Genomic DNA, 13,696 nt, shown 5'->3' on the forward strand with positions numbered 1-13,696 from the left:
GATATTTGTGCTCGTTATGATTAAAGGTGTTTCCAAAGTTGTCTCTTTGGTAGCAAGTCGGCAACCTTGTTTAATTATGATTGTTCCAACGTTCTGTAAGAGTAGTTCACTTCAATAACTGGGGTCCATTTCGTATATTCATTCGTAAATTAATATAAGTGTTTTTCTTTTTGTGCTTCCTATCGGAGGTTCAGATAAGTTAGGAATTTCTTGTTGCTGTGATTTTCTACTGAAATAATCGTTAAGCTCGAATCAGAAATGACTCTGTCTACTTCGTTTTTTTTAAATAATTCAGGGTATTGACAGTTTTTGAAATAATTTTGGAAATGGTTTCAGTTTTGTCTTTTTGATAGTTGGCTATACTTGCCTGTATTTTTGTACATATAGCGTAGTATTCGTGGCCTTGTTTAGTCTTTTGACATTTTCTCTCACAATTAAAAAAGTTGTCCGTTTTATAATATTCCGCAAATCACTACTGGAACATATGTCATAATTCTTCACCAAGTTAGTTTTCTAATATTTTATAAATCAATACTGGCATATTCTTTTTATGATCCATCATCAAGTTTTTTATGTCTCTTTCTTTTAAATCTATGCCATAATTTGTCATGTCTTTGCCCATTTCACTTTTTGACTTGGTCAGTTATTGTTTGTCCAAACTAATTTTAGTTTTTAGTTCATCTCATATTACTTTCAACGTTTAAAAATCTTCACTAGTTTGTTAAAGTTCTGTAATGTTTTTAAAACATTCATTAAATTGTCTAAACGGTTTTTTCCAAATTTTTATTTGAAAGGTTGTTTCATTTAGAAGAATATCAAAACCTTACTTGTTTATGACGGTTCATTTGTTATAACATTGGAGTTTACGTCGTGGGTTTCTTAACTTCATTATTGTTGATAATGTTGCCAGTTTTGGTTTTCTATATTGTTTGGTTTGCAGGCTAGCTATTAGTTTGACCATGTTTTTTTGGAGTACTACCGTATGTGTTGTAGGTGAGTTGTTTCTTCGATTTACCGCTTCGAGTTTTAATCGATATCAGGACGATGTCAGTTTGTTTATAATTTCAGCTGTATACGGTTTCTTCTTAGGTCGATTAAGTCTTGCTGTCTTCGCATCAGAATGGGAGCGATGGTGATGATAGAACAATCATAGTTGTAACTATCGTCTTTGCGACTGGGATTACCCGGGCGTTCTGGTCTTCGTTGATAGTTACGTGGTGAGAAATATTATTTGGTTGTTTTTCTGGCATTCTTCGGTAGTTGGTAAATCATAACAGTAGATGTTACTCGTTCCCTGATTTTTGACCATAATGGATGGTTAGTCGTTGTCATGGTAGGCCAGTTCCCTTAATGATTTTTTTGCAGAATCACATTCTTAATAAGTAAAATAGCACCTAACGTTGGTAAAATTATTAAAATACACAATTATTATTACAAAAATACATAATCAACAATATTTTGAGGATTATTGCTTCACCACTAATTACACTATTGTAACAGTGAATACAAAAACGCTCTTAATGAAATAGCCAACTACTTGGTAAATATTAGAGGTCATATTTTACATATGATACTTTCTGCAATTTTTTTTTTATATTACTGATGTATGGCTGTGCTGAAAAGAAACACAGTTTACTGTGTGATAGCCTCTCAACTTTTACATTAGTAATATTTATTTACTTTACGGTCTGGATATTGGTTGTACAAGAGACGACCTCTTAATTCTCATGTATTGTTATATCCTTCCAGATTTTATGGCTTATATATAATCGGGAGCAGTGGAGTTTAATTGATGCCTCTCCTCTGCGTCAATCGCCTTATGTTTGGATTTTGTTCTTCGCAGTTTTAAGAGGTTTTCATAGTTCAATGTTAGCACTTATCTTATTTTTAGTGAATCGAAAAATATCTGAAATATAGTAATTACAATATAGTACCAGGAATTTGGCGAAAATAATCCATATTGACTCTCAAGATATGTTAATCTTTGAACTTCATTTGTGAAGGATGGTATTTTTAAGACCAATGTCTCTTATATTTTCGTTTATTGCATTTTACCTTTGATTTTCCCGATTTCTAGCCAGATTGAGGACTTTGATTCCTTACTATTTATATTTGCAATTGTGAAAGTTAGATTTATTCGACATTAAGATTTAAATTAAGTCAGCAACCTTGTTGATTAGTGATAGTTCGAACTATAATTAGTATAATTAAATTATAATAATATTTGGTAATAATAAGTATAACCACAGAAAAGTAACTGGCTGGGAAAATGTATTTTTTGGATAAGCATAAAAGGTAAAGTTTTCCAGCCTTGGGTCTCTTGGTCTTAAGTCTTTTATATTCAAACTAGTTGTATCTATACTGAAAAAAAGGATATAGCATAAGTCTTAAGTAATTCTTTGCTTCACGGATTAGTTTTTTTACAGGAACGTAATTATCATGACATTTTTTATCAACAGTTCAGTTTAAGAAAAGTTCTCATTGACCTGCTAAACACAAATGGTCACTACGACTATATAAGTAACTTCATCAAAAAATTCGTATATTTTTAGAGGAAAAAGGGTAAAACCAAGAAACTAGATGTTAAATAAACTATTTTCTATGTATAGATTAAAAGAGTGACGTTTACCACGTTTTGTGTATTCCTGAAGTCAAACTTCTTTTATAAAGAGAGAAATAAAAAGGAAATAAAAGTAATAATGAAGACTGGTGTATTAGTGTTCTGACTTTTTTTTTGCTTTCCATACTGGAAACAATATTATTTTTGTATTCCTAGCTGAAAACTAAGAAACATAAGGCTAATTGCAATTTTGTTTGCTTAAATTAATCTCTTCCAGTTATTTTTTTGGATCGGACGATATCAGTTTATGCTACAAAGCGAGCAAATCAAAGGCATACATTGATGAATCCTCTTTCTAAGTCATAAAAATAAATTTCACTCATTCTATTTAAATTATTGTCCAAAGACACAACCAATCTCTCTTATATACAGCTTCTTCTGTTGAGATATTAATAACACAATAATCTATATTTATGGGGGTTTTATGGATTCAAATCAAGCAATAGGGGCTCATCGTCGATGTAACATATGGGAGATATAAATTAAGATGAAGTCATGGGTTTTAAACAATGAAGGATTAGGACTTAGGGACACTATTAATGACGCCCAATATTCTTGGTGACAGAATCATCTTGGTATTGTACGGGTAGAATAATAGTAGGTCAATTCTTGTCTTCGTTAATAGTTGTGGGGTGAGAAATATCAGTTGTGTGATTTTTCAGGCACTCTTCAGTGGCTGATTAATTATGACAATTGTTTTGACCATAATGGATAGTTGGTCGGTGCCGAAGTGTAACAGTTCTTATAATAAAATTCCTTGGCAGAATCACATTCTTAATAAGCAAAATGACACATAATAATATGTAACATTACTATAACAAAAATGTATATAGTACATAATCAGTAATGAGCAATATCTTAAGCATTATTATTTTACCACTAACCACAAATTATGACTTTAAATACGAGAGTATTGTTCTTAAAAATGGCTACATACTTGGTAAATGTTAGAGGTCTTAATTTTACTTATAATATTTTCTGCTAAATATATCTCTGATACATGATTGTGTCGAAAAGAAACATAATTCATTGTTTCATAGCCTCTCAACTCGTATATATCAGCAATATTTCTGAACTTATAGTAGTACTTATTGTAGTTTATAGTGGTATTTCTTTGTTTTCGTTAATTACATTGTACCTATGATTTTCTCTTTTTCTGGCCAGATGAAGGTTTTTTATTCCTCATTGTTAATATTTGGGATTTTGAATGACATTGATTCTTTGAAAGTTTTTAACTTTTGGGCTCATGATGTTTGTGCTCTTGTTATTAAAGGTGTTTGCAAAGTCGTCTTTTTGGTTGCAAGTTGGCAACATTGTTCAATGGTGATTTTTCCAACGTCACGTAAGAGTAGTTCAGTCCAATAACTTGCGTCAATTCTCTCTGTATCATTGGACGGTGTATTCCTGTAGACGGTTCCTACCGTCTTTTTGGGTACAGTAAATAACCATAAATCATTTCGAAAATTTAAAAATGTTTCTCTTTTTGTGCTTCCTATCAGAGCTTCACATTAGTTAGGAATATCTTGTTGCTGTGATTCTTATAGAAAAGATCTAACATACATGATCCTATTTTTACGTTATAGATAGGGAATGTCAGTTGATAGACTAAGTTTTTAAATGAGACGCCTTATTAAATTCCTGGACGTTTGATAGTGCATATTTTCTTCTCTTTTGAACAAACATGTATTCTGCTTCTTGTACCATGCTCAAGAAGGAGTTAGTCTCTTTATTGTTAAGGGGGAAGGTAGATTTACATAAATCGTATATTGACTGTTGATTGATTAGTGGAATTGTTACTACTGTAAAAGCTTTTCATTAGTTTTGGTGATATGCACTTTCAGTTGGTATAATATAGGAATAATTTGGCAGCCTCTGGTTCTACTGGCAAATGGAGACCAAATGTTAAGATGATTTTAACTTCATCTTGAATATCTTTCCAGCTCGAGGCGTCTACTAAGTCGTAGGACAGGGTTCCTCCGTCAATTCATATAGTGTAGACTCAAACTTACTGATATCAATAGCTAGGTTCAATAATGACATTGTAACTATATAAACCGAAATCATCGTTAAGCTTAAATCAGAAATCACTCTGTGAACTTCGTTTGTAAATAATTAATGGTGTTGACAGTTTTTGAATTTTTTTTTTGGAGATGGTTTCAATTTTCTATTTTGATAGTTGGCTATACTCGCCTGTATTTGTTGTACATTTAGCGTGGTATTCATGGATTTATTTACTATTTTAACATTTTCTTTACGTTGCGTTGAAACATTTAAATATTTACGTTGTGCTTTGTTTGAGCTTTTGTATTTCTGCATTAAAAGTTCAAATAACGCTTCTAATCTTTGCCTGTATAGTATTAGGAAGGCTTGATGAGTAGATATTTGAAATGCGTTTTCTTTATTTAAATTTGGAATGACTTCGAATTTATTTTTGCCTGTTCGGCAGCCATTGTCAGTTGTGCACAGGTTATTTTACTGCCAATTGTCCAACATTCTCCTTTAAATTATCATTAGGACAATTTTTGCCTCCATCCATGGATTCCGTTCTAGTATAGTTAGTGTAAACAATAGGTATTTTCTACTTGACTTGTATTCTTCCTTTTTTTTGGGATTTCGAGACGACAGCTTTTTTGACACTAATTTCGTCGTAAGATATAGGGATCCCTTACCGTCCACCGTTTGATTATCGTCTTTTTCATAGATTTCAATATAAGTGTGAAGACTTCCAAGCATAAAGTTGATGTTGATTTTTGTACTCTTCAACCAAACATCAAATCACTCTTTCCAAATTTTTTATATGACATCTCAGACTTAAATCAATTAGCCATATTTTCTCGTCTTCGAACTAACTTCAATTTAGTGGCTTCATTAACAATGGCTTTTCACAACTTTCAATTATTGAATTCAATGAAAAAAGGACATCATCTCCCATAGCGTTCCACGTCAGATTGTTCTCCTTTCGTGTTATTTCTTGAGCTCTTAAAATGTCCAACTTTTTTAGAATTTTGGAAGATTTAAAAACGTCTAAATTGATTGACAGATCTTTCAGTATCTGTAGCAGGTTTCTTCGTATCTGTTGTAGATTTTTGACATGGGATCCATAAGATTCAGATTCAACAGGTTATATCTTTTCAAGTTTTTTCTTAATCTCCATCACCTCTTCTTCAAAAGGCCTACTCATTTTAGGCAAAGTAAAATGGTTTTAATTCTTCAGTTTCCCCTGTAATGGGAGTATCGTCAGGAAATCTATTCAGGTAGTCACAGAGGGCGTTTTGTTTTCTATTAAGGTATTCAGATTCGTAATATAAGTCTTGAATTTTTAGGATCCAGTGCGCAAGTATCCCTGTTGGCTTTTTAAAAGTCTGTAAATATGGCAGGCTCTTATGGTCTGATTTTAGCTTAAATTTTCTCCCTTCTAAATTGTGCTGAAATTTATCCAGGTGGTAAATTATTGATAATAATTCGAGTTGTGTAGCTGAGTAATTGCTTTCTCCAGGGGTTAGGGCACGAGATGCGTACGCTATAAACTTTTCTTCCACGTTTATTATTTGGTAGATGATTGCCCCAATTCCCTTGGTTGAGGTATCCGTTGTGACAACGAATTGTCTTGTTTGGAAGTTTGGTAATGACAAGATGTGCTCTGAATTAAGTGCATTTTTCAGATAATCTAAGGAATCATGAGCTTTTTTTGACCAATTAATTTTTTTTGATTTCCTCTTTTAAGGTGATTTAATGATCGTGTAAATATGTAATGATCACTACCTGTTCGTAATTTCGTATGAACTTTTAAATGTAGGCCATTCATCCTAGAAATCCTCTTAATTGTTTAATAGTTAGAGGAGATTTATGATTTTTGTCGGATTTCATTTTCTCGGGGTCTGGTGATTTTTGGTCTTGTGTCACAACTACTCCTAAAAATTTGATATTTGTTTGAAGAAGGTTTACTTTTTCTGGTCTAAGTTTCAAATTTCCTTTTCTGAATTTTTCAAACACTTTGGCTAGGGTTATTAAATGGTTTTCTGTATTCTAATCCAAAAAAATTACGTCGTCAACAAAATTAATTATGTTATTTAGACCTCTTATATAGTGAAGTAAGGGTCTACACATTTCACTTGAACTCGTTTTGAGTCCATAAGGTACTCTGAAATATTCGTAAGTGCTGCATTCTATTATAGAGAATGCAGTTTTAAATTCATCAGCCTCAGCTATTTTCACTTGATGATATCCCTGTGTTACGTCCAGGGAAGTAAATAATTTATTTCAAATGGAATCTAGAATTTCATCTATTTTAAGTAGAGGAAATTTGTCACTAACTAATTGTTTGTTCAGGGCTCTATAGTCTACTACTAATCTAAGATCGTTATTTTTCTTTGGGACTAGAATTACTTGTGCAGAATATGGACTTATGCTAGGTTTTATTATTCCATTTCTTTCATGCTCCTGGATTTTATCTAATAGCTTTTCCATACGCTTGCATGGCATACGATAAAGCTGTTTTGCAACGAGTAATCCTGTAGTCTGGATAATATATTCGTAAAATAAGATAAGATCTATGTCATCTGCGAATGCTGAAAAATTATCTTTGAATTTCCGCAGTAGTTTGCATGATTTTTGTTTCAATGGGATGTCAGTAACGTGACTTGGGTCACACTTTTCAAACAATTGATTCTTGAATAGGGGGTATTCCTTGTCAATTTGAGTTTTTATATTATTTATTATGTTCTTGTCCGATTGTTTTCTAATTATTTATATTCGTTTCCGATACTACTTTTATTTCCACTAAACACGTCCTGCTGTTTAGGGTAATCAAGTCATTTTTGTGGGCGTTGGTTATCCAAATATAATCTTCTCTTTGTTTGTAGTTTATAATCTGTTCTTCACATGTTAGGTTTTTTGGATATTTTCCAACGGTGAGACCGCCCAAATTTCGTTTTTATCGTTAGCTGGTTCTAGCTTTTGCGATATTTGATCTCTCTGCATCAATTTTGGGGGAATTACGCTCTAAAAATCCATAATATTTTTCCTCAAAATTTTTATCTACTGAGTTTAGAATATTGCCCTTTAGTATTTTAATGATGGGTTCTATATCTGCAAGTTTTTTCAATAAATTAGAAATTTCTTGAATTTGTTTTTCTATACACTTTCATATTGCTGTCAAACTTGAAAAAGTGTACAAAATTACAGAAGGCCTGTAAGATGATAAACATAAATGTCTGTTGGACTAATTAAAAAAATTCCGAAAATTGTAAAATAAAAATATTTTGATATTTCTAGAGGAGGGAGTTCCATTCCAAGTCACCCGTCCCCAACATAGCTGCCTGTAGGCTACTCTCATTGTTGTAACTTCTTGGCAAAGACTAATCTCCATGTTTCCCTCTTGATCAAAGTTTCTCCTTTGAACGCATTTTCACTGTTCCCACATAGAACCCTGATAATTAACAACTAAACTATTTAGCTAAATTTAAGAGCACTCTTTGACCTTCAAAATTTAAACCTTACCACTCTTCTGATTCTCAAAGAAAACTACACCTATAAAGGGAAGCTGCATCTTAAGAATTTTTAGGCACTATTTGGTTTTAGCTGATTTTTCATTCACATTTTTTTTCTTTTTAGTTTGAGATCTACTACGTCCAAAAGCTGCATATGTGGACATGGGAGTCTTTTTCATTAGAAATTCAATTTCTAAATGTTCCTAGTTTTTTAAGATGGAAGCTTCAACTTCATCAATTCAAACAATCAGATTTATTTTTCATTATTTTTGCTATTTCAAGGTGGGATTTGACCTCTTGAAATAGCCAGAATAAAAGAGTTTATTGTATTTCATCATTTTGCAGGAGAGCGATATAGGGTGTTGCAATATTTTTCGATAGTCAATTTTTCCTCAAGGACTTCTGTAGAAATTATTTTCTATCGTTGATCATAGTAAATGAAAAAAGCCTTACAAATGCTTTCTTTAAAAAATAAAGTGCAATTAGGGGTTTACTTCATGGGAGTGATGAGGGGGGGGGGGAGAGGTCAAAGATTTGTCAGATTTCTTTTAATGAAGATACAAACATAAGTTACTTTAAAACTCAAGGGAAAACACAACAATTCTTCAGTTTGTGTGTATCTTCGTTGATTATCTTCGTTTAATACATGGAGAGTGAACTGACAATACACAAAAACTCAAGATTTAATTATAATATAATAATATATAATATTTAAAAGACACTCAGCGACACAAGATTACTTGTGTCTAAACTCAAAAAAGTCGCATTATTTGCCCATAAAGTCGACCTTTCACTTTAGATGTCTTGTCTACGTATGCTAAACTTATCGATGAACATCTTTAAAAACACATACTTAATAGAAGACACAAAATTAATACATGGAGAGCGAATTGACAATAGACAAAAACTTAAGATTTAAGTAAAATATCATAATAACATATAATATCTGAAAAGACACTGGTTGACACAAGGTTATTTTTTGGTCAAAATTTACACCAAAAAGGCCTATAAAGCTGACCTTGCACTTTAGGTGTCTTGTTTACGTACACTAAACATATCGAAGATTATCTGTAGAAACACATACTTATTAGAAGGGGTCTTGACACCTTACCAGCCGAAAATTTGCAACTTTGTAAAGAGTAAACACGTGACAACTGAGAATTAGAAAATATATTTTAAAAGAACTTCCGAAACATACAAGAGATGACCGCTATTTGCTGATAAGAAATGTTAATTATTATCCAAGTTATGCCTAATATCAAAAAGTGATTGCAAAACAGTTTTATAGTGGAATTAAAAAAGAACTAGGAACCTCTCAAAACCGTTGTCGGAGTGGAATAATATGTACACCAAGGATGGTTAAAACGCAATCAGTCATATTTATCACCTGTTTCATATTTTCATACTAATCTTAACGAGGAAAACGTTGAGCATTTCAATCCTTGATTGTGTCTGCTGGCCACGAGCTTGCTGCTGGTGATAAATAAAAAAAAGTTGAGAAAATCTTTCAATGGTTCAACAAAAGCATAGAGACTTAACCACTTCTTTTAACTCAATCACTGTTAAAAGACACCTTCACTAGAAAAAGGTTTGCTTCTACTCTCACTACTCCTACTACTAACAACTCATTGCAGTACAAAAATGCCTGAAGCAAACAGAGCTGGACATGCTCCTTTTTCACCCCGATTCGCTCAAAGCTTCACTCTTATCGCCCCCACTTAGGTTCGAAATTCCTTTAAATCCTTCGTTTTGACCTATTCCTGCTCCATTCGGGAAATAGCCTGTTTTTTTCTCGGCCTAAACAGATAGTTGGCCAAAAATAGCAAAGGGAAAAGGCCTGAAACTTTTATTCTCCTTGAGCTAGTTTGGTATTGAACTAGAAGATATATCTATTAATGACTTGAGCACAAGTTGTTATTCATTCCTGAATAACAGCAATACATCTAGTACTTGACATACAACCTAAAAAGAAATTGCGCCGTTTTGGAAATTTTTCTACCCAAAATATTCCTAGTAAAAAACAATTTAGTACAAACGGATAACAAATTGAACAAAAGCTATCTTTTACCTAAATTTAAAAGCTTTTATCTAAGCATAAATTATACCTAAGTGTTGTAAGAGGGACTAAGAGAGACCTTTGATTTGGTTCGAAGTGCTCTGTCCAACTCCGAACAATATTTTTCATACATATATCATGCATGGTTGAAGACTGAACATTGATGGAACATCAAACTTCTGAGCGAGAAGACAATGTTTTGATTTTCGATTTGGTGACAGCTGTAAAGACAAAAACAGACAGTCTGAAAACATAGTGTTGATAGCAAAGGCCTTATCAAAATATGGGGAGAGGGGCATTGGGCTGGATCCCCCTCCCTAACTGAAATTTTTGCCCAACTCGTAAACATGTAACAAAAATAAACATGAACGAATTTTTTTACTTTTATTAAAGTTTTTTGTACTCACTTTAAATTCTTTTGTGAAGTCTTTTGTTTGCAGATTTGAAACTCCATGTTGTTCTTAACCACCTTAATTGGAATCTTTCCCGACACAGCATGCACATTATATATGTACATTGAATTGACAGCAATTTAATTAACAATTAGTATGAAGATTATACATTCTCTTCGTTTTAAACTGGCCTCTCGTTAGCTTGAGTTGAATTTTTCCTGACACAGCAGGCACATTATTGATTTACATTGAATAGACAGCGTTTTTACCTAACAATTAGTAAAATGATTATTATTATTTATTAAAAACAACCCGTCATACAAAAACAGCAAAAGACGGAACAATAAGCGAAAGACAAAAAAAGAAATTCACATTGAGCACGAAGACAAACACTTAAAAAAATAAAGTATCTTAAATATTGGGCATATACCGAGGACCAGGAATGGTTCAACTTCGGCAAACAGGAATTATAAGGACGAAATAAACCATTAATTAGTAACAAAACTAATAAATTATTGCACGATATAAGGTCATGACACAGAAATGCAAAATTACAATATACAAGACGGAGCAAAGGAGATAGAGAAAAAATGAAAACAAAGAAACAACATGAAAAAAAGCCACAGACTCCTGAAACAGTACTGAATACTATTCCTGGGCAGTCATATTAACTTTTTATTCTGTTTAGCTATTACTCTAGCTACTGTAATATTTGGATCAGCAATTTTAAACCGACGGGCAACGTTTGAGCTGCTCAACCAGGGTGGAAAGTGGAGTAAATATTTTGCAAAACGGAAAAAGATTGAGCGTATTTCTGTGTGTTCAGTAATAGTTAACAGTTGTCAAAAGGCAGAATACAGAATATGAGGAAGAGCTAGTGCATTGAAAAAGCTAGCTAGCAAATACCGGCTGAGTGAACTTGCAGGAAATTATTGAGGACAAGATATGGAAATGCGGCCGGTTAGATTTTCAATAAGGAGGTACCGGGTGTGAGGTGCGGATAAACCTATAGGGAGACCATATTAGACAAGGTTATTGACAGGTTGAACGGAAGAATTCCTAAGTTTGACTGAATATAGTAGATTGCTCTTTCAGTTAAAAGGGGCTCTTTCCGACTAAGTAGAATTGAAATGTAGACCAATGTTTAGGTATTCTGCTTCTATAATAGAATAAACATCACTGACTCGTTGCAGGGTGTGACTACAACAAACAACAAGGAGAGATGAAGCTCAACAAAAAAACCTCAGACGAGAATGCTACCAGTAGAGATGAAAGACTAAAATAAAGCGAATATTTCGCCTGTATCTAAACTACACGTCCTCAGAACAAGATAAAAAGAAAAAAAAACACTAAACTAAAAACAAATAAAACCACCATCATAGTAATAAATACAATTGTATTTATCACGTAGGTAACCTGATCAACGTAGGTAAAAGAAGCTATTCGAGTTACTTGAATGAGAACATCAAATAAACTATTAAAAAAATTATGAAAATTAAAACTAAGTTAACTATTCTATGGCGAAATATATCTCTTGTTAGCTAATATTGAAGCAACTATTTTTAGCCCCTGGTGATTACGTAAAATTTTAATTTCCTTATTGACTATTGGTTCATTTTTCAAAACACAATCATAAATTGCCTCATTATTTAAATCCCCCGTGTCTCTATTTATTGAAAGATCGAAATAGATGTAGAAATAGCCCTATCATTAGAAATAGCTGTAGCCTCATCAAATTGTATAAAATGTTCAGGATGATAGAATGTATGTTCAGCCAGAGCCGAAACAAAGGTTTCAGGAGCCTTTCTTAATTGTACGGTTCTTCCTATTTACTTGCGATGCTCAATAAATCTCAATAAATTGTTGGTGAGCTCTACCAATATAAAACTTTCCACAAGAACAAGGAATTATATAGATACCACTAACTAAATTTGCCGGGTTTTAACCCTTCCCAGAACTAAGGAAACTACCTAATGGTCTCACTGATTGGAAGTAAGAATCAATGTTATGTCCACGCAAAATTTGTCTAAGTATCTCCACCAAAATAGGTATGTAAGGCAAAGAAATTAAACCATTTGGCATATTTGATTTTATACACTGTGAAACTACAATGACCCTATTGTTATATTTATTGCGTCTATTTTTATTATTTCATCAATGAATTTAATCTGGTAACTATTAAAAGATAAAATATCCCACAAATACAACAATTCAGAATCTAAATACTCTCGTTACCAAATTATGAAAGCTCTATCTACTAGTGAAATCACAACCCCTTGTTTCACTGAAATAGGATGGCACGAATAAAAGTTCAAATACCTATCATTATCTAGGCTTGTTATATATTGAAAACACTAAATGGAAATCACTTTTAATCAATAGGAAATCAAGAAAAGGTAGTTTTTCATTTTCTTCAAACTCCAATGTAAATTTTACATTTTTATCAAAACTATTTAAATGCTTATAGAAAAGGTTTAAGGACTCTAAGCCGTGTTTCCAAATACAAACCACATCGTCCATGAATCTGCACCTGAAACAAGGGAGAGCCTCAACTTGATTATAGCGTAGGTTTCAATAGAGTCCATGAAATTATTTTCCAACTAAGGAGATAGAGATGCCCCCATAGCAAACGAAACACCTGTTTGTAAAATTCACCTCTAAAACCATAATAAGGAGATTATTCATTTACAAGGATAACCAACTTCATAATGACTTCAATCTCCAAACTAGCCATGGTCACATCTTTTATCATATCAAAGTGCTTTTGTAATTTAATACTTATAGTGGAGGGAAAATACGGTTTTACCTCAGAGAAACTGCAACAGAATTTTTTTACACCAAAATGTTCAGAAGAAAAAGTTTTAATCACCCAAAAAAATCCCCCTTGCACAACTACCCGAACCCCCCCCCCCCCTTGAAGGAGGGAAAATAGAAATTTCTATTTGGACGTATTTTTGGGTTAAAGTGGTCGTTTTCTATCAAATCAAGCATTGCGAAAAATCTTTAGCTTTCCTCGAAGATATCGCTTCTGCGGGATTTTCAACAGTCAACTCCGCGAGGCCAGTCAGGTTCTGCATTTGTTCGTTAACGAGAACCAAAGTAGCCATAGCAGATGTTCAAATTGTCCGCTGCAATTAAG

At 32.8% G+C, this 13,696-nt stretch overlaps 1 protein-coding gene across 1 annotated transcript in view; it reads right to left on the minus strand.

The window, feature by feature from the left end:
- Nucleotides 1–13,696, minus strand: part of LOC136036992 (protein misato homolog 1-like) — a 42,652-nt gene that overhangs the window by 27,959 nt on the left and 997 nt on the right. The gene's annotated exons all lie outside the window — the stretch shown is intronic.

Source organism: Artemia franciscana, chromosome 16 (genome assembly GCF_032884065.1).
Source record: "Artemia franciscana chromosome 16, ASM3288406v1, whole genome shotgun sequence".
Lineage (NCBI taxonomy): Eukaryota > Metazoa > Arthropoda > Branchiopoda > Anostraca > Artemiidae > Artemia > Artemia franciscana.